Source organism: Mesocricetus auratus, unplaced genomic scaffold, assembly GCF_017639785.1.
Source record: "Mesocricetus auratus isolate SY011 unplaced genomic scaffold, BCM_Maur_2.0 Super-Scaffold_100006, whole genome shotgun sequence".
NCBI lineage: Eukaryota > Metazoa > Chordata > Mammalia > Rodentia > Cricetidae > Mesocricetus > Mesocricetus auratus.
The window spans coordinates 84,260,564-84,288,236 of NW_024429190.1; the positions used below are offsets into that span (position 1 = coordinate 84,260,564).

The following is a 27,673-nucleotide window of genomic DNA, read 5'->3' on the forward strand; positions in this document are numbered from 1 at the left end:
AACCCTCCCACCCCTAGCCCCACTCCCACCCCCAAAAGAAAAAAATTAAACTTGGTGCATATTTTAGATGACAGTTTGGAAAATGCAAATCCAAAGCCATTAAGAAAATATTAAGTATACATCTAGGAAATTATGGAAAAAATTGCCCAATAATCACAAACATATACCTCATACTAACCCCTTCCATATATTTTGAACATCAGAACATAAAATGTATTCTAACTGTATCTCTGGTAAAGGGTATTAGGGCCCATTCACAGTAATGTGTGGTCTTTCAGAAAAGATGATGATGCTGGTCAACATTTATTGGTATGGTATCATATTTAGATGAAAATAACATCATCGCATGAGAGTTTGCATAATGGAGTTTTCAGAGGTGGACAAAACCCTATAAATACATAGCTAAGGAAACTGAATCTGTACCAACAAGAACTTGTCAACTTGCTTTAGTAAGATCTTAGGTGACCTTTTTTGTGTTTTTCCTTATTTTTTTTTTCAGCTAGCATATGCTTCCTTTATAATCAAGGGGAAAATGATAAAGCTATTAAAGAATAGGCACAATAATTGAAAACATTTCCTATTTGCTGCTACATGAGCTCTTATTCCTGTAATAACTAATTCTATTGATGGCCTGTGTTGTAATAAACCAATTAAATACGCTTCATGTAGCTTTAAGGGAGTTTCTGTATAACTAATATTTTCTAGAATAACTGTATTTCCTTGAATAGGAAAAAAAAGAATGTATACAAGACTAGAAGAAACTTGCTGAAAATATACACACAGATTTTCCCATTGCTGAGTCTAATATGCTGTACCTTATTTTAGCTGTTGGATTTCTATGTAGTCTCAAAGAATTTTTGTTGTAGAGGTAGCGCGAGTGGAGCAGTGAAAAGCGTGCGTTCTCCCACTTACTCTGCAGCATCATCCAGGGAGTCCTCACCGTCCGCATCTATAAAGCAAGGGAATAGCACTTCAAAATTGTTGAGGCCGGGTGGTGGTGGTACACACCTTTAATCTCAGCACTCTGGAGACAGAGGCAGGTGGGTCTCTGTGAGTTCTAGGTCAGGCTGGTCTACAGAGCGAGTTCCAGGACAGCCAGGGCTGTTACACAGAGAAACCCTGTCTCTAATTTAAAAAAAAAATGTTGAGAAGGCCTAAGTATGAGATAAAGGCTTAGCAGAGTGCCACATACTTAGCAGCAGCCGAGCAGGAAGAAGCCATTGAAGGATGGGGTGGAGTAGTTAACAACAATGTTGGGTAGTAGTAATGGAGCTAGCTGCCAGTGTGTCTCATGCAGACTTGCATTTGGGCAGCTTTGCTGCTCACATTCACCATACTAACCAGACCGGATATTTGACTAAGACATATGTGTTCTCTAATTTCACTCTTTTTATACAAAAACAAACAAAAAAGTGTTTAGGAACAACTCACTAACATAGCATGGAATTGCTACCTTATAAAATTTGTTGAGGGCTGGAGAGATGGCTCAGAGGTTAAGAGCACTGGCTGCTCTTCCAGAGGTCCTGAGTTCAATTCCCAGCAACCACATGGTTGTGGCCCACAACCATCTGTAACGAGAGCTGGTGCCCTCTTCTGGCGTGCAGGCAGACTACTGTATACTTAATAATAAATAAAATTAATATATATATCTTTAAAATTTGTTGAGTGAATGGTGACTTTATATATTTGCTTTTTACAATGTTTGCTGAACTTTTGAGAATTTCACCATCTTTGAAGTCTTTTTTTTTTTTTTTTTTGAGACGGGGTTTCTCTGTGTAGCTCTCTAGACCAGGCTGGCCTCAAACTCACAGAGATCTGCCTGTCTCTGCCTCCAGAGTGCTGGGACCAAAGACGTGTGCCTCCACCACCATGTGTGCTTTTCTTTTTTTTTTTTTTTTTTTTTTTTTTTTGGTTTTACGAGACGGGGTTTCTCTGTTTGGGAGGCTGTCGGTCCAGCCTGGCCTCGAACTCACAGAGATCCGCCTGCCTCTGCCTCCCGAGTGCTGGGATTAAAGGCGTGCGCCACCAACGCCCGGTGTGCTTTTTGTTTTTAATCTTTGAAGTCTTTAAAAAGAAAATGCTGGTGCTGGTAAAGAAGAGAAATGGGCTGATTGTTAGGTGTTTTTGTTTTGTTTGGTTTGGTTTTATCAAGACAGGGTTTCTCTGTGGCTTTGGAGACTGTCCTGGAACTAGCTCTTGTAGACCAGGCTGGTCTCGAACTCACAAAGATCCTCCTACCTCTGCCTCCCAAATGCTGGGATTAAAGGCGTGTGCTACCACTGCCTGGGGGTTGTTAGGTTTTAAATGAAGTTTTGTTTCTTTTTTTTTTAATATTTATTTATTTATTACGAATACAACACCTTGCCTCCATGTACACATCAGAAGAGGGCACCAGATCTCGTTACAGATGGTTGTGAGCCACCATGTGGTTGCTGGGAATTGAACTCATGACCTCTGGAAGAGCAGTCAGTGCTCTTAACCTCTGAGCCATCTCTCGTTTCTTTTTTAAGCCACGTATCTTCGGTGTAACTCAGCTATGTTTATACCTGTCTTTGCCATGCTCAAATTTTTCATATCACTTGCTACCATTGCTTGAGAGTGGAACCCAGGTTTTGTTTTTGTTTTCCTCAGATACGGTTTAGTATTTATATGGAATTAACCATGACATGGTCATGAAGAGTTAAGTGTAGCCACATTAGGCTGTGATGTAGTTAGTCTTTGATTTTTAACAAGTTAAACAAGTTATTATGGGAAATGTTTGGATTACAAGATACTGCAACATGGTGATAAATAAAGCATGCCCATCAATTATGTATTACCCACTAACGAACTACTCCTAAACACTGGCTTGAAACAGCCATCATTTTGCTTTCTTTTTAAGAAATTTAGTATTTCTATGTGTACTGGGTTTGTGTGAGTGTAAATGAATGGTCAATTATTAGATACCTTCCCTGGAGCGAGGGTTATAGGTGACTGTGAGCTGATCTCTGCTGGTGCCAGGGACCAAACTCAGGTCCTCTGGGAGAACCAGAAGCTCTCTTAACTGCTGAGTCATTTGTTCTTCCCCATTTAGTTTCTTCTCCTGAGGGCGGTGCAGTCTTGCACTGATTACCCTCCCTGACATTATTTGTAGTGTCCTCATCATCTGCTAGCTACGGACTCTTCCTTGACTGTTCGCCTCTTCGTTTCGCGTGCTCTCATTTTCCAGCAGGCAGAGCAGGTTTCCAAGCTGAGAGGCACCATGTTCCAAGAAGGCAAGAGTTAAATGGGTTCTTAGGAGTCACACAGTGTCCCTCTGCCGGATGTAGTCAGAGCGAGTCACAGCTAGCCTGCAGTCAAGGGTTAGGGGTAGAGCAGGACCACTAGCAGGCAGAGCAGACAAAGTCATCTGTGGGGAGAGTCGACTGCCTGTCTGCCTTTATGCTGTGGCCGCTAGAACCCTGAGCATAGTGAATCGAGCTGCATACTTCTTTCTCAGTGTTACCGCTCAGGACAAGGATACTAACCAGATGAGGTAGGTATTGGTATTGTCATCACATTATGCAGGTGTAGAAAGGGGGCCTTAGGGTTTAAGTAGCATTTGCTCACTTTTTTTGTTTTTGTTTTTCAAGACAGGGTTTCTCTGTATTGTTTTGGAGGCTGTCTTGGAACTCGCTCTGTAGACCAGGCTGGTCTCGAACTCACAGAGATCCGCCTGCCTCTGCCTCCCGAGTGCTGGGATTAAAGGCGTGCGCCACCAACGCCCGACTTTTTGCTCACATTTTATCTAGTTAGTTGCAGGTCCTATGTATATGGTTGGTTGAGCCCTCCCTATACAAGTGCTTCTTAACCTTTCGTTAAATACTAACATGAAAGAGGGAAATGAGAAGTGAAAGTGTATCTTTAAAAAAAAAATCTCAAAAAAGGGCTGGAGAGATGGCTCAGAGGGTTAGGAGCACTCACTGTTCTTCCAGAGGTCCTGAGTTCAATTCCATTCAGTTCCCAGTACCCACAAGGTGGCTCACAACCGTCTCTAATGAGACCGGATGCCCTCTTCTGTGTGCAGGCAGACAGAACATTGTATGCACAGTAAGTAGATAAATCTTCTTTTAAAATCTCAAAAAAGCCGGGCGGTGGTGGCGCACACCTTTAATCCCAGCACTCGGGAGGCAGAGGCAGGAGGATCTCTGTGAGTTCGAGGCCGGGCTGGACCGACAGCCTCCAAAACAATACAGAGAAACCCTGTCTCGTAAAAACAAAAAAAAAAAAAACAAAACAAAAAAAAAAAAACTCAAAAAAACCCCTAACACCTGTTGCAGAGTTTTCGTGTCCCACCAGGTCCAACAGCCCTTCTCATCCCCAAGTAAACATACAGGCACTATTAAACTGGCTAGGGCTTCTTATTGGCTAGCTCTGTCTTAATTATTAACCCATTATTAATCTATATATTTCCTCATGATCTTGGCTTACCAGAGAATGCCTGGACCTGTTACTTCTTTGTGGTCTACATGGTGACTCTTTTTGGCGGGTTGTCTCCGCCTACCTTTTCCAGAATTCTCCCACATATTGTTCTCTACTGGCTATAGACCAAACAGTATTTTATTCATCACCCAATAAGAGAAACATACATACAGAAGGACATCCCTCATCAAACACTTTAAAAATCTGCATGAATTTTTCACTCAGTGATATAGTCCTAATCTACCATAAAATATTAGGGTTTTTTTGTTTTGTTTTGTTTTACGAGACAGGGTTTCTCTGTATTGTTTTGGAGGCTGTCGGTCCAGCCTGGCCTCGAACTCACAGAGATCTGCCTGCCTCTGCCTCCCGAGTGCTGGGATTAAAGGCGTGCGCCACCACCGCCCGGCTAATATTAGGTTTCTGTCAGTCAAAATCCCTCAAGTCTTTTAAGAAAATGAATTCTCTTAGCTTCAAAATTAGAGCTAGTCGAGAAAGGGTTTTTTGTTGTAAGCATTAGAAATGAGATCTGACTGGCTGAATGAAAAGGAGAGGAGGTGGTACAGCTTCCATATTGATGCTGTTGCTGGAGAAGCAGCCTCATAGTTGAAAAGACCTTGAGTAGCTTTGGGAATCCAGCTAGCAGGAGTCTCGGGACATCCCAGGGCTCTGAAGCAGTAACCATTCCAATAGTTTTTAATCCCATTGCCCTCCGAGAGTGTATATCAGACCAAGTCTGGTTTCTGCTGGTGCCTTGGTTATTGACTCACTTAGATGGAATGCAGTCGGAAAGTTGTCATCCCCCAGCAGTAGGAAAAGAGGTAGGCAGGTAAAGCAACAGACACCTAGTTATCTTAACAGACCACCGGAGTGAGTTGCTTTGTACATTGTCACAGCTAGTGTTTGTAACACGTGAATGCTCCTTAATTGACCGTTTTCCCAAGTTCATGTATCTCCAAAGTTGGTTTTAGAAGTTGTCATATTCTTAATATATTATTTCTGAGAATTTCATGCATGCATACAATGCATTTTGACAACATTTATTTCCTCACTCTTCCTCCTAACTGCTCCCATGTCACCCCCATTCCCCATACTTCCTGTCTTTTTTTTTTTTCTTTTTAAAAAAATAATTCACCAAGCCCATATAGTCTTGGGTGGGGAGCCATCCTCTGAAGTGTGATCAGACTACCAGGGGACCCACCCTGGGAGAAAACTAATTTTCCCAACCCCAGAAGCCGTGAACTATAAGTAGCTCCCTCACTAGAGGTGGGAGCGGTGAGCCCCTGGCCCATGCATGTTTCTCCTACCTTTCTTACAACCCTGCTTGAGAAGTGTTGCTACTACATGTCCATTTATCTGTGCTCACCATCTAAGTGGTAAAACTCTTTCCTAGGTCTTGAGTTTCCCCAGTTTCATTCACTTTTAGCTGTTGCTAAGGTTTTCCCGTGGTGAGGGCCATGCTTGCAGAGTGAATGATGTACACACGAGGACTCATTTCAGCCTTTCCCTCTTTATTCTCCCTCCTCCCCCTCCCACCCCTCCTTTTTGAGACAACAAAACCAATGGTGTCAAACTTAACATTGGAGCAGCCTCTTTGTTAATTCTTACCTGATGCATACAGATCTTGTCAAGACCCAGCTAAATAAATGCAGTTCCCTAAACTGTCCTGCATTTGTTTTCTGTTCTGTAGTCTACCTGCTTTCGTTGCAGTATCACTAAGCAGGTAGAAAGGACAGCAGTTTCCCCTCCAACACAGGACTGTTGGGAGTGGTCACTACCTGATGACCTAGGTTTAGTAAAGGTGGTTGTAGAACTGACTGACCAACTGTTGGTGCTGGTTTTCTGGATTCTTAAGTTTTTGAGCTGAGTTAGAAGTGGGTAGACTGGTGTTTGGCCTTCTTTACACAAGGTCCCCTGTCTGATTGTAGGGACACTGCTGTTTTTGTAAGTCTGTTTGGGCTGCTACAACAAAGTATGTTGAACTGAGCAGTTTGGAAACAGACCTTTTTTTTTTTTAAATCATAGTTCTGCATCCTGGGGAATCCAAGATCAAGAGGTCCACATAGTAAAGGCCGGGTGAGGGAAGGCTTCCTGTTTCAAGATACACACACTAGTTTCATGTGAAACGGGTGACAGAGCTCCTTTGCATTACACCTCCTAATAGCAACTTCCAGCAGCAGTTCCTGAGAGTTCAGGGTTTCAGCAAATGGATTTGGAAGACACAAATATTCCAGCAGGGCAGTATGGAGTGATGTATTTAGTAGTCACTGTGGTAATTCGTGGCAACTTTTTCTTGCCCCGTGTCTTTGTTCCGCCCCCACCCCTCCCATAGCCATTTGAGAACTCACTTTCTGTCCCTGGCCATGGTTATTAGCTGGTTTTGAAGTACCTCTTGGAGCCCTTGAGTCTGGACTGTTTTTTACATGCTCGCTGTGTAATCACCACCTTGTGGTGTAGTCGCATGTCCTCTCAGGCTCCGGGGACTCTCTTTTAAATGGCCCTCTCTGTTGTCCAGCATTCAGGTCTGCTACCAGGAGAGGTTTGCAGAGGAGGCGCTTGACAGTTTTGTTTACCTAAGTTTTTCAGATAGTTTCTGTTAACAGTAGCTTTGTATATTTGGCTCTTCCCCTATTGCTTTTAAAGTTACATTGTAATCTGAACTATAAACTGGTCTGTAAAAAGAGTATGTAGGGGGTCTTGTTTGGTTAGGTCTTTGCAAACAGACATCTCAAAATATAAAATCTTCTTTTAGCACTTAATGCTAGCCTTTAAAGCCGTCTTTTCCTAGTTTGCTTAAGACACAGATTTTTACAGCCTGAAGCTATGTTCTGTTGAGCACCAGTGAAAAAAAAGCTGGCTCTTTTTTTAGTTTGTCTCATGATTTTTAAAGATGTTTTCAAATTTGAAATCATAGAATTCTTGAATTTAATTCTGAAAAGAATGATAGCAAAGTTCTACAATGGAAAATACATGCTTTTTTGTTTCTTCTGTATTCACTAATAAGTATTTTCTTGCAGATTGAATACAAAGGCATTTTAGTAGTCTTCGTCCATAGCTCTTTGCAGTTCTTCTAATAGGTGATACTCGAGGCTCTATCCTCTGTGCCCTCGCCTCCCTAGTCCATTGATCATTATAGTTCTAGTACTTACAACTCTAAATAATTTGCAGATCGAAGTTAGATCAGACTGCTTGCCATTATGTTAGCACAGTTTAAAGGAATCACTTGTTTGAATTTACTAGCTTCCTCAAGCCAGTAAAGGTGTTTATGGCACCAAGATTCCTACTAACATATTTCAACACTGTGAGCTAGTGAATGACACATGTTCAGCTATTACAGATGATGAGAAAGGCTAGCTCCTGAAAGAGATAGTCTAGTACGGTGAATGGCAGGGAATTGGAAAATCAGCTGTCATTGTAAACAGCAGTCATGATCTGGTAGTTGGCAGGATTCTTAGTATGTCTGTTCATTTATCTACCGGCTAGCAATAATTAGCTTTCTTTTCCATTGGGAAGGCATCAAGTGCCAATCCACTGTAGACTGGGAATGCTTTCCTGGCTAGCATTCACAGTGGAGAGACCTTGGTCTGTTTATTGCAAGTCTCTTGTCTACTTGACTGCACATGCTATGGCACTATGGTACTCATGCAGATAAAAGCAGCTGCATTCTTGTTCTTTGTTTTAGCAAGACTTTAAAAATAGTGATCTTTGGCTTTAAAGGTTCTCAATTATCTCAGTTAAGGTTGTAATATAAACCAGAAAATATTTACATGTCACATGCAATGTATCATTACTGTTTTGAGTTGTTTCTTAAACATAAAAGTTCATAAAATGATTATATCAACGAGAAATAGTAAAAACAGGGGCTTGAGAGATGGCTCAGGTTCAGTTTGCAGCACCCAGAGGACCCATGTGTTTACATGACAACTGACAACTAGTTGTAGCTGTCCCAGAGGGTCTGATGCCCTTTTCTAGCCGTCTCAGGCACCAGGCATGCACGTGGTACACAGGCACACAGACAGACAGGACACTCATACGACTACCGCAAACAAGCTAGCTTAAAAATGTGAAATACACAACAGATAAAGAAGTTTTGATTTCCACAAGGCTTGAGCAAGTTTAGTTCTGATGGAAAACCTCAGTGTTCACAGAAGCTTTATCATTCTTTTTCTTTCTGATTACAAAAATCACGTGTTGCCAGGCGGTGGTGGCGCACGCCTTTAATCCTAGCACTCGGGAGGCAGAGGCAGGCGGATCTCTGTGAGTTCGAGGCCAGGCTGGACCGACAGCTTCCAAAACAATACAGAGAAACCCTGTCTCGTAAAAACAAACAAACAAAAAATCACATGTTTAGAGAAGTCTGGGAATTTCACAGATACACAGAAAGAAACAAAAGTCTCTCATACTTCTCTTACTCAGATGAGACTTTACTGTTAAGATTTGGCATGTATCTACTCACCTGTTTGAATCCCAACAAAATAATCCTTTAAAGCCATTGCTTAGAGTTAAGGGTGCAGACTTAGAAAAATGGAAAATATAGGGTGAGCATATTTTGTTAATCCTGCTGTTTCTCAGATTGCCTGCAGGCCTTGCCTCCAAATCTGTGAGAGTGGCCTCCCTGCCAGGTTGGGAAAGGAAGCTGAGTGGTGCTTCGGCCAGCTTCGGCCAGCTTCGGCCAGCTTTGGCCAGCTTTGGCTCATATGCAGTGTAGTGGCACATTTTTCCTTCACAGTGAAGGCTGTCTGCCTGCATCTTTATCCAAGCAGCTCGGCCAGCCCTGAACCACATGCTGACTACAAAGGGAGACGTTTGAAGTCGTTCTCGGAGTGGCTCATCAGTTCTTATCAAGTCTTTAAATCAGCTCTCCTTCAAAAGAATGCCTTAATATTCTCAAGTACAATAACCTCCAGGTGATTTGTGCCAGGTTACAGCAAGCTGGGGTGTGTAGACTCCCAGGTAATTTCATTTACTGTGTAACCTCATACCTAGTTGACCTGGTAAGAGGAAAAGCTCCCAGAAGAGCTCAGAGCAGATTTCTTGTACCTACCCTCTCCTTTGCAAAAGCAAAGTTCAAACCTGCTCAGAACTGTTGAGAGACAGGCTGAAATCAGCACAGCCAGGTTCTCTCAGCCTGCTCATCTTTTGCTTTGGTGCTAGACAAGATTCGTGGCAAGGAAAAAGAGCAAGGAGGAATGGTGGTGGAACTGACTGGCAGCACACAGTAGTTTGTCCTCCTGCCTTCCTGGACCTGCAGTGAGAGGCCCCTCAGATCTGAGGAACTAGCAGTCCAGAGAAGGTACAGAATGGTGAAAACTAGTCTGGGAGTACAAAGGGGATCAGACATATTCCCTTCTCAGAAATCATTTTCACCGCTTTACCTCGTCGTCTTCCTTAAGGAAGCTGGTTAAAATGCAAATAAACTTAGCGTGGGTGACCTGTTTAGAGAGAAAGAGTGTGTGTGTGTGTGTGTGTGTGTGTTTAGTGTGATAGTGTACATAATAGAGTCAGAGAACAACTTCCGGGGCTTGCTTCTCCTTCCACTTATGGGTCCTGGGGAGTGATTGATGTGTCAAGCTCAGTAGAGAGAGCCTTCACCTTACCAGCATAATTAGTCAGCAGAACCAGAAAATCACTGAAAGACATTTTGGGGGTACATTTTGTTCTTGCTAGTGGTAAACTAAAATTTTTCAAACATTTATAGTTGATAAAAGTGGTGCATGCCTAGAAACAAATGCAGAGAGATTGCTGTAAGCTCAAGGCCAGCCTGGTGTGTGTAGTGAGTTTCCAGCCAGTCAGAGCTGCAGCAGAGTGAAATGCTGCCTCCATTAAACAAACAAACAAGAAAAATAGAATCATATTCACTGTACAAGTGACTTGCGTTAAAGTATGAATATAGAATTTTAATGATACATTATGAAGTTGTTTTGCTGTTGTTAAGGTTAAGATGGTAAAGTTGGGACTGGAGAGATGGTTCAATCATTAAAGGCTAGCTAGGCTCACAACCAAAAGTATAAGATGCTAAAGTTGGACTTAAAAATCATTTCATATTATTCCTACATATGGATTTGAAGTGGAATATATTTGTAAGAAGATTTTATTCTGCTTATTTAGAGCTATAAGAAAAGATTTTTAGCTTATCAACAGAAAGTGTTTTAATCTAAAATTTTGATGAACATTGGGCTCTGAGAGATGGTTTGGTATTGTTCCATTTCTCTGTTCACCAGAAATTGAAAGCAAATAGAGCGGTCCTTGCCCAACTGTAGGAGAGATAGGTACTGGACTGAAGCATCAGCTGGGGGTTAAAAAGGAGGAAACTGTTTTAGTCTTGTCTTCCCTAAGGATGCTCTGAGACAACTCACAAATATTTCCCAGAAGTCTTCAGTTGCTGTGTTCCAGAATAGGAGTGATAAAGCAGCATTCAAAGGTCGGACGGCAGGCAGTGGGGTTCATGAAGTCTCTGCTCCTTTTCCTCTGTGGACAGCCAGTCTTTTTTTTTTTTTTTTTTTTTTTTTTTTTTGGTTTTTCGAGACAGGGTTTCTCTGTGGCTTTGGATGCTGTCCTGGAACTCACTTTGTAGGCCAGGCTGGCCTCGAACTCACAGAGATCCGCCTGCCTCTGCCTCTCGAGTGCTGGGATTAAAGGTGTGCGCCACCACCGCCCGGCCGACAGCCAGTCTTTTGGTGTCTTCTCGTTGTATTGGGGATGGATGGTGCTGAGAGTGTTTATCATAGACTGATGTTACCTGGCCCCTGCCTGCATCTTTCCACTTCATCATGTGTCATGCTAAGTCTTTTTTTTTTTTTTTTTTTTTTTTTTTTGGTTTTTTTCAAGACAGGGTTTCTCTATGTTGTTTTGGAGGCTGTCCTGGAACTCACTCGGTAGACCAGGCTGGCCTCGAACTCACAGAGATCCGTCTGCCTCTGCTTCCTGAGTGCTGGGATTAAAGGCGTGCGCCACCACCGCCCGGCTGCTAAGTCTTTTTTCTTGTGGCGACTTTTGCCTAGTGTGTTTGTTGCCCCAAATCTAATCTCCCTAACAAAGCTTCTGTTTTGTGGTCTCACTTTTTTTTTTTTTTTGTTTTTTTTGTTTTTTGTTTTTCAAGACAGGGTTTCTCTGTATTGTTTTGGAGCCCGTCCTGGAACTTGCTCAGTAGACCAGACTGGCCTCAAACTCACAGAAATCCACCTGCCTCTGCCTCCCGAGTGCTGGCCTGTGGTCTCACTTTAAATGCTATTCCTTCATACAAGCCTTCCTTGGCCTTCCTAACAAAAGCTAGTGATCTTATTACTTACTCCAAAACTCAGGCATCTTGCCTGTCTTCTTTGATGCCCCTTTTCAGTTACATGACTGTGTTCCTACTAGAGCAGTGGTTCTCAGCCTTCTTAATGCTGTGATCCCTTAATGTAGTTCCTCATATTGTGATGAACTACAACCATAAAATTATTTTTGTTGCTACTTCATGACTGTAATTTTATGGACCGTAATGTAAGTATATATGTTTTCTGGTTAGGGGACCCCTTTTAAATGGTCATTCTACTCCCAAAGGGGTCATGACCCACAGGTTGAGAACCAGTGCACTAGTGTGCAAACAGCAGAAGAGCAGGGTTCATGTCTCTCTATTTGACATCTGTCTCCTTGGTGCCAACCATTTGCATAATGGAGAACACTCACCAGCTCCAGCTCGGGGCCTTCTGCGGAATGGGGTACTGACTTCACTGACTTGTGCCAGACACCGCTTTACTTGCATTATCTAATCAATTAAACTTGAAAAGACTTGGCTTAAGGTCACATAGCTAATTCCAAAAACTGATTGCTCTTAGTCATGCCATTTTGTTATTGTCTCAGGAGTAAAATCTAAAGGAGAAAGTCTATAAAGTGCTATTTTATTGTTTTATGTGTATAGGTGTACCTTGTGCCTGCTTGGTGCCTGCAGAGGCCAGAAGAGGGTGTTGGATCCCCTGGAACTATAGTTACAGGTGGTTGTGAGCCACTACTTTGGTGTTGGGAATTGAATCCCAGGTCCTTTATACTCTTAACACAGCCATCTCTCCATTCTCCGAAGGGAGAAAGTCTTTAAAACCTAAGAACCCATGCTGGCCAGTAGGCTGTAGAGCCTAAATGGGCTTTGTATTAACACCATCTCTGTGAAGACGTAGGCTGCCTCTGATTCTTGGGGAATTTAGCTGGGTCTGTCAGCATCCTATGCAGATGTCCATTGCAAATAGAGTATTCCTCAGGACTAAAAGTTACAAATTAGGGGCTGGAAGTTATAAGTCTTGCAGGGTAGGCCAGGGAGTTGTTCCTTCTTCTAAACTCTGTTAAGACGTCCTAATAGTTTTATCTGCTGAAAATATTCTGACAGCTAGAAGTCTCGAGTTAGAGTACCTTTCAGGACCTGAAGTTTACCTAGTCCTTGTGGCTTACGTGTCCAGCAAAGGCACATTTACTTCAGTCTACTTTGGCACACAGGGAGAAGGACTCAGAATTGGATGTCAGTCAACAGTTATGCCATTTGTGGTAATTCTGCTTGCACTGTTTTTCTGTGAAAGTAGTTTGCCTGACCTGATGGTCAGCAGCCTTGCCCCGGTTGCATCTAACTTTTCGTTTGAAAATATTTACCTTTCAGTTTATACCACATGTATAATACCTCTTGTAGGAGCTACTTTCTGATGGAGCTCTCTGCGGCTGTCCATTCTGGCTCACAGTTCTTAAGTAAATACACATTGTCTATCAGAGACAACTTGACTGGGGCACAGAAAATGACATTCTTTTTTAAAAGTAATGTTTTGGAGTATACAAAGTAAAGTTGGCAATGCAAAAAGGTCGGAGAGGTCTTGGAGGGGTAATGCTAGTGTTACCTCAGTATGGAATGGACAACATGGGCGAGAAGAGTGGGGATTAGCTGCTTTCTAGCTATTAGATTAATTGGCAGCATGAGGTTTGGTGTCTTGATACATGGTAGAAGCTCAGTAAATGTTTGTTGAACATTAATTGTGTTCCAGTTAGGTAAGAAAAGGCAGAGAAAAGTGCTAAGGCTGTCGTCAGTCCATTTTCTACTTTGAAAATTAAAAGTCTTGGGATAGACCTTTTACCACAGACATGGCTGTAGTCAGAGGTGAGAAGTTCCCTAGTTTGTGCTGCCTGGGAGAAATGCCGACCTGTGCAGCTACTCAACTCCAGCAATCTGGGTATCTCATACCAGGTCCCGAGTCTAAAGCTCCAGACTCGGACCTTGGATTTGTTTGCTCAGTTTATTTTCAATAAGGAAAAAAAAACGTGAATTAAAATATACAAACCTCAATAGGAAACCATACATGCATCTCAAACTATATCTGGGTAACATTTATGTTTTTCTTTAGCTCAAGTCCACCGCATGTTGTCACAGAGGAAGTATCATTTAATAGTAATAGGAAGACCAACTCCTACTAGCTCCAGACAGCAAACAGGTAGCATTTCATGAGAGACCTCTCCTAACAACAGGAGCAGAGAAAGAGTTAAATTGTTGCCTTTCCAGTCATTTGAAATCTGAAAGGTGGCCAGTCAGATGATAATCTGGTTCCCAAGAATCCATTTATGGTATGCTACAGAGTAAAGATACTCAGAAGACAATTGAGACTATTTATGAAGAAGTGGTTTGTGTAAAAATTTTACTCCGCTGGTGGAGGTGACTCACATAGAAACATTTAAGTTCCAGTTATTAAAGTCTGTAAAACTTAGTGCTCAGATAATGATAATTTTATAATGATAAATTACATTTATTTGTGGGTGTGCATGTACACATATGATATATGTTAGGGAGGGAAATTTATTGGGGTTGGTTCTTTTTAACCTGTGGGTCCTGTGAATGAGCTCAGATCTTTAGGTTTGGCAACAAGCTCCTTTACCTGCTGAGCCAGCATGCCTGAATGCAGATGGTTGTTTCTAATATCACTTTCTGATGAAGTGTACTAGACATGAGTGGATTCTATGAATGGACCAGATATGAGGTAAGTCTTTCTTTTAGTGCCAGAAATAGAGTGCTGACCATGCACATGTACACCTCACTACCTCCACACACCTTCCACAGTCGCTCAAGGGATGTGGGAGAAGGACAGAGCCAGCTGACAGAGGTCCCAGTGGGTAAAGCTGGAGCTGGCTAGTTTGTTTATTTTGTGGTGCTAGAGAGTTGTCTAGGCTTTGCTCATGTTATCCAAGTGTTCTACCCTCCAGACACATTCTCGGCTTAAGCTAGAACCAGATGAGCAACTAAAAAATATTTATTTATGACCTAAATTGTAAAACAAATGCAAATAAATATATGCTGTATATATAAACTAGACTAATATAAGCACAAATATATATGTAATTGAAATTTCATAAGGCAACCATGAGTCCATACTGATAGCAAAGAATATACAGATAAAGAAATGGGAAAAGCCGGGCGGTGGTGGCGCACGCCTTTAATCCCAGCACTCGGGAGGCAGAGGCAGGCGGATCTCTGTGAGTTTGAGGCCAGACTGGTCTACAGAGTGAGTTCCAGGACAACCTCCAAAGCAACACAGAGAAACCCTGCCTCGAAAAACAAAACAAACAAACAAAAGAAATGGGAAAGAGTTGACAAGTCTCTTTGTTTCTCTCTCTTGTTTTAAAGACAGAGTATTTTGCTGAGTTATGGTGGTGTACACCTTTAATCCCAGTGCTTGGGAGGCAGAGGTAGGCAGATCTCTGAGGTCAAGTGCAGGCTCATCTACATAGCGAGTTCCAGGACAGCCAGGAGTACACAGAGAAACCCTGTCTCAAAACAAAAGTAAATAAATAAGTTGGAATGTATTTTTGTTAGTCATTTAACAATTTCATATATGTAAATCAGTGTTATTTTAATCTCCTTCAAACAGCTTAGGTCCCTCCCAGTGGCCTTCTTTCCTCCTTCATACCTTCTTCTGTTTGTGTTTGGGAGCTCAGTGAGTCTAATTAGTGCCGTCTGATGTCTGCTGGAATGCCTGCTGACCTTGTTGGCTTGTCGCAGGGAAGCCTAGTGAGCTCATGGCTACAGAGACAGTATTTCACAGCATTTGCTTCATCCTCTCCTCTTCCATGCTTTCTGCTCCCTCACTGTTCTCTGAGCCTGGGTGGAAGGATGGAGACGGATGTCCCCTGAGGGCTGAGGACTCAGTGCTTACTTACTCCCTGCACTGTGCCTGGTTATGTGTCCCTGCATTAGTTGCTGACCATTGTAGAAAGAAGTGTCTCTGGCCATTGCTGAGGGCAACATGAAGCTATGTGTATGTGTCTTAGGGTTTCCATGACCAAAGGACCAAAGAGACACCATGACCAAAGGAAAACATTTAATTGGTGGTTTAGTCCCCCAGTTTCAGAGGTTTGGTCCATTTTCTTCATTGTGGGACATGGTGGCATGCAGGCAGACATGGTGCTGGAGAAGGAGCTGAGAGCCCTACGTCTTAATCCACAGGCACTAGGAAGTGAACTGTCTTCAACATAACAGTACCACTCCCTATCAGCTTATGGGGACCAATTACACTCAGACTACCACAGTGTATAAACATAAACTTTTAGAAGGTAATTTGACTACATGTCCATTTAAAAAGATAACAGTAGTAGGTTCCCCTAGGGCCCATGACCTCTCTGACCATGGACTTTTGATCAGGCTTACGTAATGCATGAATTCTCTCCTATGGAGGAGGCCTCAATCCCAGTCCCAAACTGGCCAGCTACCTCGATAATCCATTTTGCACCAATGGCATATCTTGCCTGGGAGGTTGGTATTGTAGTATGTGGGTATGTCTAAGAAATAGCAGTGGTGGTTTCTTCCCAGCAGCCTGCATAGCATATTTCAGTATTGTGAAACTAGCCAGCAGCAGTGACCTCTTCAAGTCAGTTTCAGTTTGATTTATGTCCTGCAAGTAAATTGTCTCCAGCAATGGTGTGTTTTCTTACTGTGTAGTTCTGGTGAGCAACCAAGAGCAATGGCGGTAGCTTGAGTTGTTTGGGGACTTCCCTGACTAATGACTAGAGGGAGGTATCTTGTTCCTGAGACTGAGATTTCCATCTGATAGCCCTGTCTTCTGGAGGAATCACTGTTCACCTATAGAGGGCACCTGTGTTCTAGCTCCCTTTAAAATCATAGTTTTTAAGTAATTTACAAAGGAGTGGGTTCCATAAGGATTTTTAATATTTAGCTTTGATCACCCCCACCCTGCTCCTCTTCCCTGTTCCTCTCACCCCCACACCTGCTTAAACCGTTAATCCTACCATTCCTCCTCACTACCTTCCTATGACCTCACCCTTTAAGACCTCCCCTTCCTAGCCGGGCGGTGGTGGCATACGCCTTTAATCCCAGCACTCGCGAGGCAGAGGCAGGCGGATCTCTGTGAGTTCGAGGCCAGCCTGGTCTACAGAGTGAGTTCCAGGACAACCTCCAAAGCAACACAGAGAAACCCTGTCTCGAAAAACAAAAAAAAAAAAAAAAAGAGTGAGCTTTGGAGAGTGACCTCCTTCAAAGGGGTTCAGGATGGAAATGGGGAAAGACAGTTTTGATGTTATCCTAAGCACTGATTTCTTAAAGTGTGACTTCAAAAGTGTCTGCAATAAAAGCAAAAAATAAACAGATGAGCTTGCTTCAAAATATTTTTTGTACAACAAAGGACAAAATTGACAGTGAAGAGGCAATCCAAGGAAGAGATGAAAATACAAACTGTATTTGAAAAGGGACTGATAGCCAGAGGTTATAAGGAACTCAGTTCAGTCGGAAGAGAACAAAATAGTCCAGTTTTTGAAACAGGAAAGAGGCTGGATGTACATTCTCAAAAGAAGACATGCAAATGGTTAAGAGGTTAAAAGTGCCCACTGTTGTTAATGAAATGCAGCTTCAGAGTGCATAAGATATTACTGCTCACTTGTGAGATGGCTGTTACCAAAAAGAGAAAAAGTAACATCTGGTTTCTTAGGTTGTTTTGTTTTGGAGACAGGGTTTCTCTCTATTGTTTTGGAGCCTGCCCTGGAACTGGCTCTGTAGACCAGGCTGGCCTTGAACTCACAGAGATCCTACTGCCTCTGGCTCCCAAGTGCTGGAATTAGAAGGCGTGCACCACCAATGCCCGGCTAAGTAACATCTGTTGATGATGATATGGGAAGGGACTTTTTCACACTTTCACCATGGAAGCGAAATTAGTGCAACTAATAGAAAACAATATGGAAGGTCCCCCCCTTTTAAAAATACTTTTATAATACAATATAGTAATCTTACTACTGAGTATCTAGCCAAAGGAACAACAACAAAAAAGTATGTCATGGAAACATCTGCACTCCAATGTTCTCTGAAACATAAAGAATTAGGGAATCAACTTGAATATCCACCAGTGGGTGAGTGGTTAGGAGAGTGTGTGGTGTGTGTCTACAATGGAATTGTAGTCTACCTTTAAAGGGATTCCCCCTTGCAACAACATAGGTAAAATGGAGAATAGTATAATAATGATGTAATTCAGTCACAGAAAGACAGGTGTTATCTCATTTCATTTAATGTCGAGTCTAAGAAAACTAACTCAGAGAAACAGTGACATGACGGTCGTCAGGTTCTGAGCATGAAAGAGAGGGAATGAGGAAACGTTGGTTCAAACATTTCAAGAGTTCTGTTCTCACAAGTTTTGACTCTAATGAATGCATTACATTCTGAGGGGCTGTGCTGTAAGGTACAGTGACTGAAATTAGTAACATGTATGTCACATAAAAAATGATGAACAAGGGAGGTCATATGTATGTTCCTTAGTTGCATTTTAATCATAGCAAATGTACATGAATTGAAACATGATCACATGTTAAGTATATACAGTTTCTATTTGTTACACAGGCCTTAAAAAGCTGAAAGAAAAGAAATAAAATTTAGCCTGTTGGTATTACATCATTAGCCATGACGAATGTACCATATTTATATAATTACATAGGGGAGTAGACAGTGAGACGGACAGTTCAGTGGCATGGAGTCTGAAGACCTGAGTTATATCTCGGGGACCAGCATGGCAGAAAGAGTACCACCTGCCTCAAAATGTCCTTTAGTCGCCAAATGTGGCTTTGATACTGGCCTCTCCCCAATAAAGAAAGGAGTAAATGTAAAAAACTTAGAAAGGAAGTTGCCTAGAGAAACTGAATGTGGGTAAAATTAAATTTAAAGAAAAGATTATGTCCAGGCTAGGAGTCAGCTTGTTTAATTTCATCTTGCTGAGAGCCTGGAGTGTTTCTCGTGGAAAATGGGGCATTTCTTCCTTGGCTGTTGTATTCTAACACGGTGGAGGTGAGTGTGCAGAGCCTGAGACTACAGCATTCCCAAAGACCTCCTTTGGAACTTGCTACTGGCGTGACTTTTCCCCTTTACTTCTGCCCAGGAGCAATCCCTTGAGTGGCATTTGCTGTCCTAGTTAATCAGAGGAAAGAGAAATGAAGAGCTCTCTTCTTCCCCCTCCCACAGAGTCTCAATGGGCACTGGAAATGTAGGTCATGTTGCATCACATCAGAGCAGAGTGAGCAGGAAGGTACTCACTCATCAAGGCTGCTAACCCAGCCTGCCGCCATTCTGAGTCTTGGGGAGAGGGGGGGAGTCTGGCTAGGGATGAGATGCTAGAGCCGTGTGTTACCCTCCTGTCGTCATCCTAGAGATCTGTAGTTCCCATCAGTTGTAAACTCCAACACACTTACACTGAATTTGTTTAAATGGCATCAGCCAGTTTCTGCAATAATCTTTATCTCGACTTTTTATTGTCACACTGTAGAAAATGTTTATTAATTTTGGTCAGCTTTGAATTATTGAAGCTATCCTCATATCTACACAAAAATCATTATTTGGTAATTATGTAAATCTAATAATACATTTTGAAAATGACATATAATCATAGACTTAGTGGCATCTTGAGTAGCACATAGAAACCACAAATATGTTCTTATTTTAAACCCATATTTAAAGTATGCTGTTCATGGTTCTGTGTGTGTGTGTGTGTGTGTTTTTTTTTTTTTTTTTTTTTTTTTTTTTGGTTTTTACGAGACAGGGTTTTTCTGTATTGTTTTGGAGGCTGTCGGTCCAGCCCAGCCTCGAACTCACAGAGATCCGCCTGCCTCTGCCTCCTGAGTGCTGGTATTAAAGGCATGCACCACCACCGCCCGGCGGTTCTGTGTTTTTAATGGGAAAATCTTACATAGTTTAAAATAAAAAAAAATCTTTAAACTTTTTTTTTTTTTTTTTTTTTTTTTGGTTTTTCGAGACAGGGTTTCTCTGTATTGTTTTGGAGCCTGTCCTGGAACTCACTCGGTAGACCAGGCTGGTCTCGAACTCACAGTGATCCGCCTGTCTCTGCCTCCCGAGTGCTGGGATTAAAGGTAAACTTTTTATTATATTTTTACACCGTGTGGTGCTAGCTCCTTTATGAGACATCCATATTGGGTGCCAAAATGTTCTGCATTACTGACATTGTCATTAACAGTAAGTCTGACAGCCAGAGTGTTTTGTTTCTACTTCCTTCTTATTTCTATCAAGATAATAAGTCAATTTAGGTTCGGAAAGTCAGACAACAAAATGTTCAAACACACTTGGGTATTATCTATGTGTAGCACAGTACCAAAACGTAGAAATTGACAGTGGCCTCACCCTGTGCAGCTTTAGTGTTTTATCACATGAGTATTTTTCAAGCAGTCACTTTGGCAGGTCAGATGCACAACCACCTTAGCCCTCTAGGTGTCGCCCTGTGCTGCCCCCTTATGCTGTGCCTGCACCCTATGCCGCCCCACCCAGCCCAGCCCCAGTCCCAGTCCCCACCTACTGTCAGCCACAAGTTAATTTCCAACTTTGTAATTTCGTCGCTTTGTTTAAAATTGGCTTTTCCTTCAATATTTAAGAAGAATTTCGTTTTTAAAAGGTCATTTATGCTGGCCTCCCAGCTGTTGGTCTGGGGTTCAAGAGCTCCCCCCTTGTTCAGATCAGCATGGGACTGATCCAGAACCCCTGAGTGTGAGAGTCAGTGAGGAGGCCTGGGCAACCTATGGGGCCCTGGGCAGTAGATCAGCATTTATCCCTGGCATACAAATGGACTTTGTGTGTCCATAACACAAAGAGGGATGCTCTCTCAGCCTGGACTGTTAGGGGAGTGCCTGGACTCTGCCCTGAGTGAAATGACAGACTCTAGATATCCCCTATGTGGAAGGAAGTGGGGACAGGGTAGGAGGCTGGGGGGGATGGTGGAGGGGTGCGGGAGGAGGGGAGGGAGAGGGAACTGGGATTGACATGTGAAACAAGCTATTTAAAATTAAAATAATTTAAAAAAAGTTCAGGGACAAAAAAATAAAATAAAGTCAAAAAAAGAAGAAAAAAAAAGATCATTTATGATTAACTTTTAAAAGGAAAATTTTAAAAGTTGTAACCCAGCATTTGATTGTTAGTTTTTCTAGCTTCAGTACTCCAAACTCTGCAGTGCCATATTTGACCAGCACATAAAGTCAAATATATGGGCACATTGTCAATCATAGCACTATTTTGTCTTGCTGTTAAGGGGGAAGGTACTCTAGGGAATGTTTGCCTTGCTAACAAGCATGTATTATGATTGAATACTGAACAGGAATTAAAAATCCAAAAGAAGCCAGGCGTTGGTGGCGCACGCCTTTAATCCCAGCACTCGGGAGGCAAAGGCAGGCGGATCTCTGTGAGTTCGAGGCCAGCCTGGTCTACAGAGTGAGTTCCAGGACAGCCTCCAAAACAATACAGAGAAACCCTGCCTCGAAAACCCAAAAGAAAAAAGAAAAAAGTCCAAAAGAATATTTAATTATACATATATATACATGAATATATGTATAATGTATATATACATTAATTATGTATATAATACATAGAGATAAAGTATGACCATTATTTATGTTTCATTTCATCTTAGAAAATCTTCAAAAGAGAATTATTTACATAATGATACTTAAGTGAATGTTGATAAAACTAGTTGCCTTAATTGCTTAATTGCGTAGCTTTGGAGCCTATCCTGCACTTGCTCTGTAGACCAGGCTGGCCTCAAACTCACAGAGATCCTCCTGCCTCTGCCTTCTGAGTGCTGGGATTAAAGGCGAGTGCCACCACTGCCTGGCACTTAATGTAACTCTTGTGTCATGGAATTGCTCTTTATATTTAGTGTAAGTGTCACTATGAAATCATGTTTGTAAAATTCTTTGAATGTGCTTGTGAGTAAGAGGTGAAATTCTGTGGTTAGGTGAGGTCTGTGTTCAATTAGCCTCAGAGGAAACAAATCTTCAGACGTCTCTCTGTTGTCTTACAAAATATAGGCAGTATTCTAGGGTCTGAAGGAGGGCACATTAATGTTTGGCTACAAATGATAAGACCATATGGCCAACCTGACATCAGATCTGTGCAAGAAGATGGCAGGCCCTTAGAGCCAGCCTGCCCGTAGCTCATTGGCCGTGAAGGAGAGGCTGAGTGCTGACTCACCCTGCCCACAATTCATGATCCCAAAGGCAGTCAGCAACGATTCTTATGAATGGGAAAAGTTCTGGCTCCTAATATTTCACAAAGTTTTCTTTCAAGTCAGGAAACTACCTTTGTAATAAAGTCATCCTCTGTCCCTGTTGTTTTCCCCACGCAGCGTGATGACTGTACCAGAAGAATTGCTGGATAGGCAGGGGAAACAAACATTTACCGACCATCAACTGTACACCAGTCACTGTACAGTGTTTACATATGTGTGATTATATGGAAACTCGCATTAATAACATTCACCAAGTGACAGGTCAAAAATAAACAGCATACGTAATAACTTCTTTTAATAGTACATAAGCCAATTTTCCTGGAAAGATTTACTTAGAAGACCTGTTGCCTCCTAAGTATGTGTAAATACATGTGTGTATAAATGTACATATATGTATATGTGGATATAGATGTATATTCATGTATAGAGGGAAAATTTAAAGAAAGGTGTGTCTATTAAATAACATATTTATGAGGCATGAATGAATTATAGGGAGCATTTAATTGTAAGAACTCGTCTCCTTTCCTTCTAGTTTTTTATCAATATAAGAGAAATTATACATTTAAGGAAAAAACTCACTTCAGGAGTGAAAATTGTTTAGCCCATCAGTACAACATGGTATAAATCTTTCAAGTTATAAATACAGCAGATGTTCTGAGAAGGAAAACATTATCTCACACTCTTGATCTCATACCTGTGAAGTGCAAGTATATGTGCAGTACACATGTGTAAAGATCAGTTGGAAATTGGAGAGCAATTGAGTTTTGTGTAGCTGTGTAGAAACTGTAAGAAAATGAGACTCCTTTAAAAACAAGTGATGTTATGCCTATAATACCAGTGCTGTCGAGGATGAGGCAGAAGAATCTGTAAGTCATTGTAGCCCTGTCTGGGCTATAGTGTATGATGATCCTGTCTCAAAAGGCCTAAAGTCCAAACAAAATGAGTCACTTGTGGGTAGAGAAGGCCCTAGAACAGATTGCAGGAACTGAAATGTACCTGAGGCTAGACCAGACCTGCTGGCATCCTTCCTTATAGTTGACCTTGGCACTCTTTACATGGTATGTTTCTACACTTAGTGCCCACTGGAGTGATTAGTGAGGTGTCCCTAAGGCCCAGTCAGTAACTCAGCTCTCTTCTTGGCCTTTCAAGAGGGAATCTTTAGGTTGTGCCAGCTATATGGCTCCGTTTTCAACTTTGATCATCCAGTACAAAACCCAGTGTGGGTGCTAGAAAGTGCCACTGAGGTAAGATGAAAGCAAGTTGGGCCCCCTGTTAGCCCATAGTTATTGGGATGTACCTGTTTATGTCTGTGCCACAGCTGGCATAAACCTAGACTTAAATTTTCATTCAAGAGAAGGCTCTTAGAAAAACACTGTGGCTGGAGGTACAGATAGATCATAGCTTCTGTGGGAACAGGCTTCAGAAAAGAGTGGGCAAGGCAGCAGGTGCGTACCTCAGAAAGTGTGTGCCCATTGCGAGGCAGCCCATGGTACAGCGTCAGTCAGTCAAGCCCTGGGAGAAGACTGGCTTCTAGAGCCGGAGATTCGGACTTCCCTACACAAATTTTGTGTGAATCTTCCCAGGTTTTAGCAACAAATTTGTGCTTTTTCCCTCCTCGAGGTCACCATGGGAGATTTTTAAAAAAAATCATCACCATCAACAAAAACCTGTGGGCTGTGTGTTTGTAGGATCAAAGGGTAGAGAGAACGTACAAATGTGGAATTTAGGGTTGCAACTAGTATGCCACAGAGTACCGTGCCGTCCCTAGGGGCAGACCCTCTGTGGAGGACGAGCACACCATCTGCACTTGTGTTTGGATGTGTAGTCAGTCTGAGGAAACCTTGGTGTTCTGTCTTTACTATGTAGAAGGAAGATTGGAGGCAACTTTCACGACTTCACTCTTTCAGGCTCTCACTAACAGAAATGATCTGGGATGGGGGGAGGGGAGGAGGGGAGGAAGAGGGAACTGGGATTGACATGCAAAACCAGCTTGTTTCTAATTTAAATTAAAAAAAAAAGGATCAGGTCCAAATCATGGTTGAGCGTCCTGAAGGACTCACCTGGGCAGCCTGTCTCTTGACTCTTGATGCCTCCTTCCATGCTTTTCCTGTCTCCCGTTAACATTTGGAGCTTTGCAAAGAATATTAAGAAGCTTTAAGAAGCAGGAAGAAAGCTTGTTCTGTTAATATTTCAAACCAGCACTGTCTTGGTATAGCTTGCTATTTCTTCCTTTACAAGCTGTGTAATTTTGACAGACTGTATCATATAACAAGAAGTGATCCAGACGGTGTGGGTAAAGTTGCAACAGGACTCTCAGCATCTTGAAGAGGACACACCCATGTTAGTCCTACAAAATAAGCTGTTTTCCCTGTGAAAGTCAATTCAACACTGCCTGTGTAGCCGCATGGGCTCTTCTCTCTGTTTAAAGTGAATGAAGGCATATTTCTGAAGCCTTGGGCATTCTTCAGTATGTTTGTTTTGTAACATCCAAGTGGTAGCTGTTTTTTCATTAGTATAAAATCTGTTAACTTCCTTGAGCAAGATTTTGTTGTAGTTAACAAAACCAAAGGTGCTTGTAAGGAGGAAGCCCTGTATGGTGGAGGTGGGAGTGTTGGGAGCTGTGGAATGGAAGGACTTGGGGACCATGCTGTGGACAGGAAAGCCAAAGCCTCCCCTTGCTGTCCGAGGCAGAGACTGTGTCCCTGTCTGTTGGGCCAGTGGCCTCTTGGACAAGATTCATTCTGACCAGCGTATTTGTTCTTTTGTCCTCTCCTCACTGACTGGCCCCTTTCCTGTACACTAGTGAGCACATGGGCTATCCCAGTCTATGCTAAGCTCGACCCATTTCTCTCAGTTCCTGATTCTAAGGGGAGTATGTTGTATTTCTGAGTTGAGGCCTTGTGTCTACTTTGGCCTGCAACAAGGAATTTGGAGCCCCACAGTACAACTATGATGGCACTGGAGATGAGGCAGCACTTAATAAATTGAAGCCTGTGTTTCTGAGGATTTTGGGGGGAAAATTATGTCCTTTTTTAGTAGTTTCTTCTCGCCTGCTTCTAACAAGCCTTCATTTAAAATAATCCTTTCCCAGCACTGCGGAGGCAGAGGCAGGCAGATCTCTGTGAGTTCGAGGCCTGGCTGTACTGGCAGCCTCCAAAACAATACAGAGAAACCCTGTCTCATAAAACCAAAATAATAATAATAATAACAATAATAATAATCCTTAAAAATTAGGCGCTTACTACATAAGTATGTATTGAGTAAATAAAGGTTTGAAGTTTGGGTCCTAAGAACATCTTTGTAGCCCGTTGCTTACCATTTCTTTTTGCAGAACAAAATTAAGTTGATGCTGAGGTAGTTTTGTGTGCTGGAAAGGAAATGAACCAACACCCAAGGCCTGGATTCTAGTCCCAACTCTAAACCGTTGCTCCGCTGAACAATCCCAAGCAAATGATGGCATGTCTCCGTCTGCCTCTCCCTAGTAAGTGAGATCACATTGCCAGCACTTTGAACTTTGTGAACCAGATGAGAGAGTTTATGCAAGCATATATTTTTTCCTGCTGAAATCCCTGACCCTTTTTCTAAGCAGGGAAGTTACTATTTTAAAATGATATTAGTCAACACTACTACCTTTTTCTGTAAAGATAGGTTTCCTGTAGAACATTTAAAAAGATATTGACTAATAAATGGTGAATTCTTTTTCACATCTAAGAGCCGGTGACTGACTTCCTTGGATGCTTTGGAAATAGCTGGAGTATCATGCTGGAGAATTCAGAAATAGCTTTGCCTAGTGACTTAAAGTCCAGTGAGAGCTGATGTACCAACTCTAGTTTGTTCTGAAGGAGAGAGGAGAGAAGGTCTGCTTCCAACTTAACACCTGTATTGACTGTGTCTATTATGATTCTTTGTAGATAACTGTGAGTAAGGAATTTTGCATACCTATAAAATGCTTACAATGTAAAGGAAACAGTTTTGGCTCAAGACAGACATTGAAGGAGGTATAAGCTTTTACTAGAAGTAAAACAGCAGCAACAATATCAGAAAAATTAAAGGACTGGCAAAGGATCAGAACTCTGGAGAAGAAAACATCTGGCCTATAAAGACAGGGAGGTGCTTCAACATTCCTGAGTAGGATTTCGTGAGTGAGACTAAAGCTAACGGGAAGGCAGAAGAATATAACCCAAGAATAATTTAAAAGCTATAAATATAATTAGGAGTAGTGAGCAAAGTATGACATAGAACTTTAGTGATTGGCTTTCTGGGATGGTGTATTCTCAGCATCTCAGGGCATGTAGATACATGGGTTACATTTTGATGTGTGAAAATAAAAGCTGAACAAACAGCGTTCTCACCACTGCCCTTATTATGTAGCCCGTGGAGGCTGTAGGGAGAGAAGTGCATGCGTAGTGGATTTTCCCTATCAAGTCGACCTGCCTGTGGTTTTTGTTTGAGGGAGGGTCTCTGCTCTGCTCTGGCTGGCCTGAAACTATGCAGACCAGGCAGGCCTCCAGCTCACAGAAAGTTCAGCCTCTGCCTCCCAAGTGCTGGGATTAAAGGTGTGCCACTGTGCCTGGACTGCCTGTGTTTTAATACTCTGACAGAATGTGTCTACAACTGTGTCATTGCCTGGGTTTGCTACTCTCTCCTGTCTTCTGCTCTCTCAGGTTGAGTACCATCTCCGTTTCTAACTTTAGTGTCTTAATCTTCAGCCCTTCAATTCCTTACCTCATGCTTCTCTTCAAATTAAATTGTATCCCCCTCCATACCTATACAGGAAGATAATGGAGGGCATAATGTCCTTGTGATTTTTTTCTTCCACCAAGACAGGGTTTCTCTGTGTAGCCTTGACTATCCTAGAACTCTCTCTCTAAACTAGGCTAGCCTGGAACTCAAGAGTTCTGCCTCTCTCTCCATGGTACTGAGATTAAAGGTATGCACCGCCATCGTCCGTCCACCACTTGTGATTTTTAGGAAAGTGAATTGAGTTTTTCTTTCCTGTCTAAAAGTTACATTGCTTTTATATGCTGTGGAATTGTAAAGGGTAGAGTGAACATTCAAGATATTTGGTGTGCATGCTTGTTATTTTATTATTTATTTATTTATTTTGGTTTTACGAGACAGGGTTTCCTCTGTATTGTTTTGGAGGCTGTCGGTCCAGCCCGGCCTTGAACTCACAGAGATCCACCTGCCTCTGCCTCCCGAGTGCTGGGATTAAAGGCGTGTGCCACCACCACCCAGCCATGCTTGTTATTTTAAAGCTGTGATTTAACAGGTTTTGTAAAAACAGACTTTCAAATAGCAATTTTAAAGATTAAGTGGAAGAGGTAGACGGATCTCTGTGAGTTCAAGGCCAGCCTGGTCTCCAAAGAAGAGTTCCAGGACTGCCTCCAAAGCCACAGAAAAACCCTGTCTCAAAAAACAAGCAAGCAAAAAGACAAAAAAACAAACAAAAAAATTAAGTGGAAAATCATTAGTGGAAATTTCACACAATGATTTTTAAGCTCAAAGAGGCTGTCTCCGTAGACATATTGAATAGTCATTTGTTCCTAGTTTATTGTAAATATAGTGAATTAAGTTAATTATTAAAAGAAACTGTATTTGATGGTTAATTGGTAGGTGCCTTGAATTTTAGCAGTTTGACACTTCAGACTACATGTAGTAGTTTAAAACATGTGGCAACTAATAAGATTATAGATTTTAGATTATAGATGAAAGGTGTTGACGAAAACCTTTAATCC

At 42.0% G+C, this 27,673-nt stretch overlaps 1 protein-coding gene across 4 annotated transcripts in view; it reads left to right on the forward strand.

Moving 5' to 3' along the window:
* The window catches only part of Atxn7 (ataxin 7), a 141,305-nt gene that overhangs the window by 7,792 nt on the left and 105,840 nt on the right, over nt 1-27,673 (forward strand). The window contains exon 1 of one of the 4 annotated variants that reach the window (XM_021230852.2): nt 25,266-25,416. The exons of the other annotated variants lie outside the window; for them this stretch is intronic. The gene's annotated coding sequence lies outside the window, so the exon portion shown is untranslated. Of the gene's footprint in view, nt 1-25,265; nt 25,417-27,673 lie in introns of those variants that run through there. 4 annotated transcript variants of the gene reach the window in all.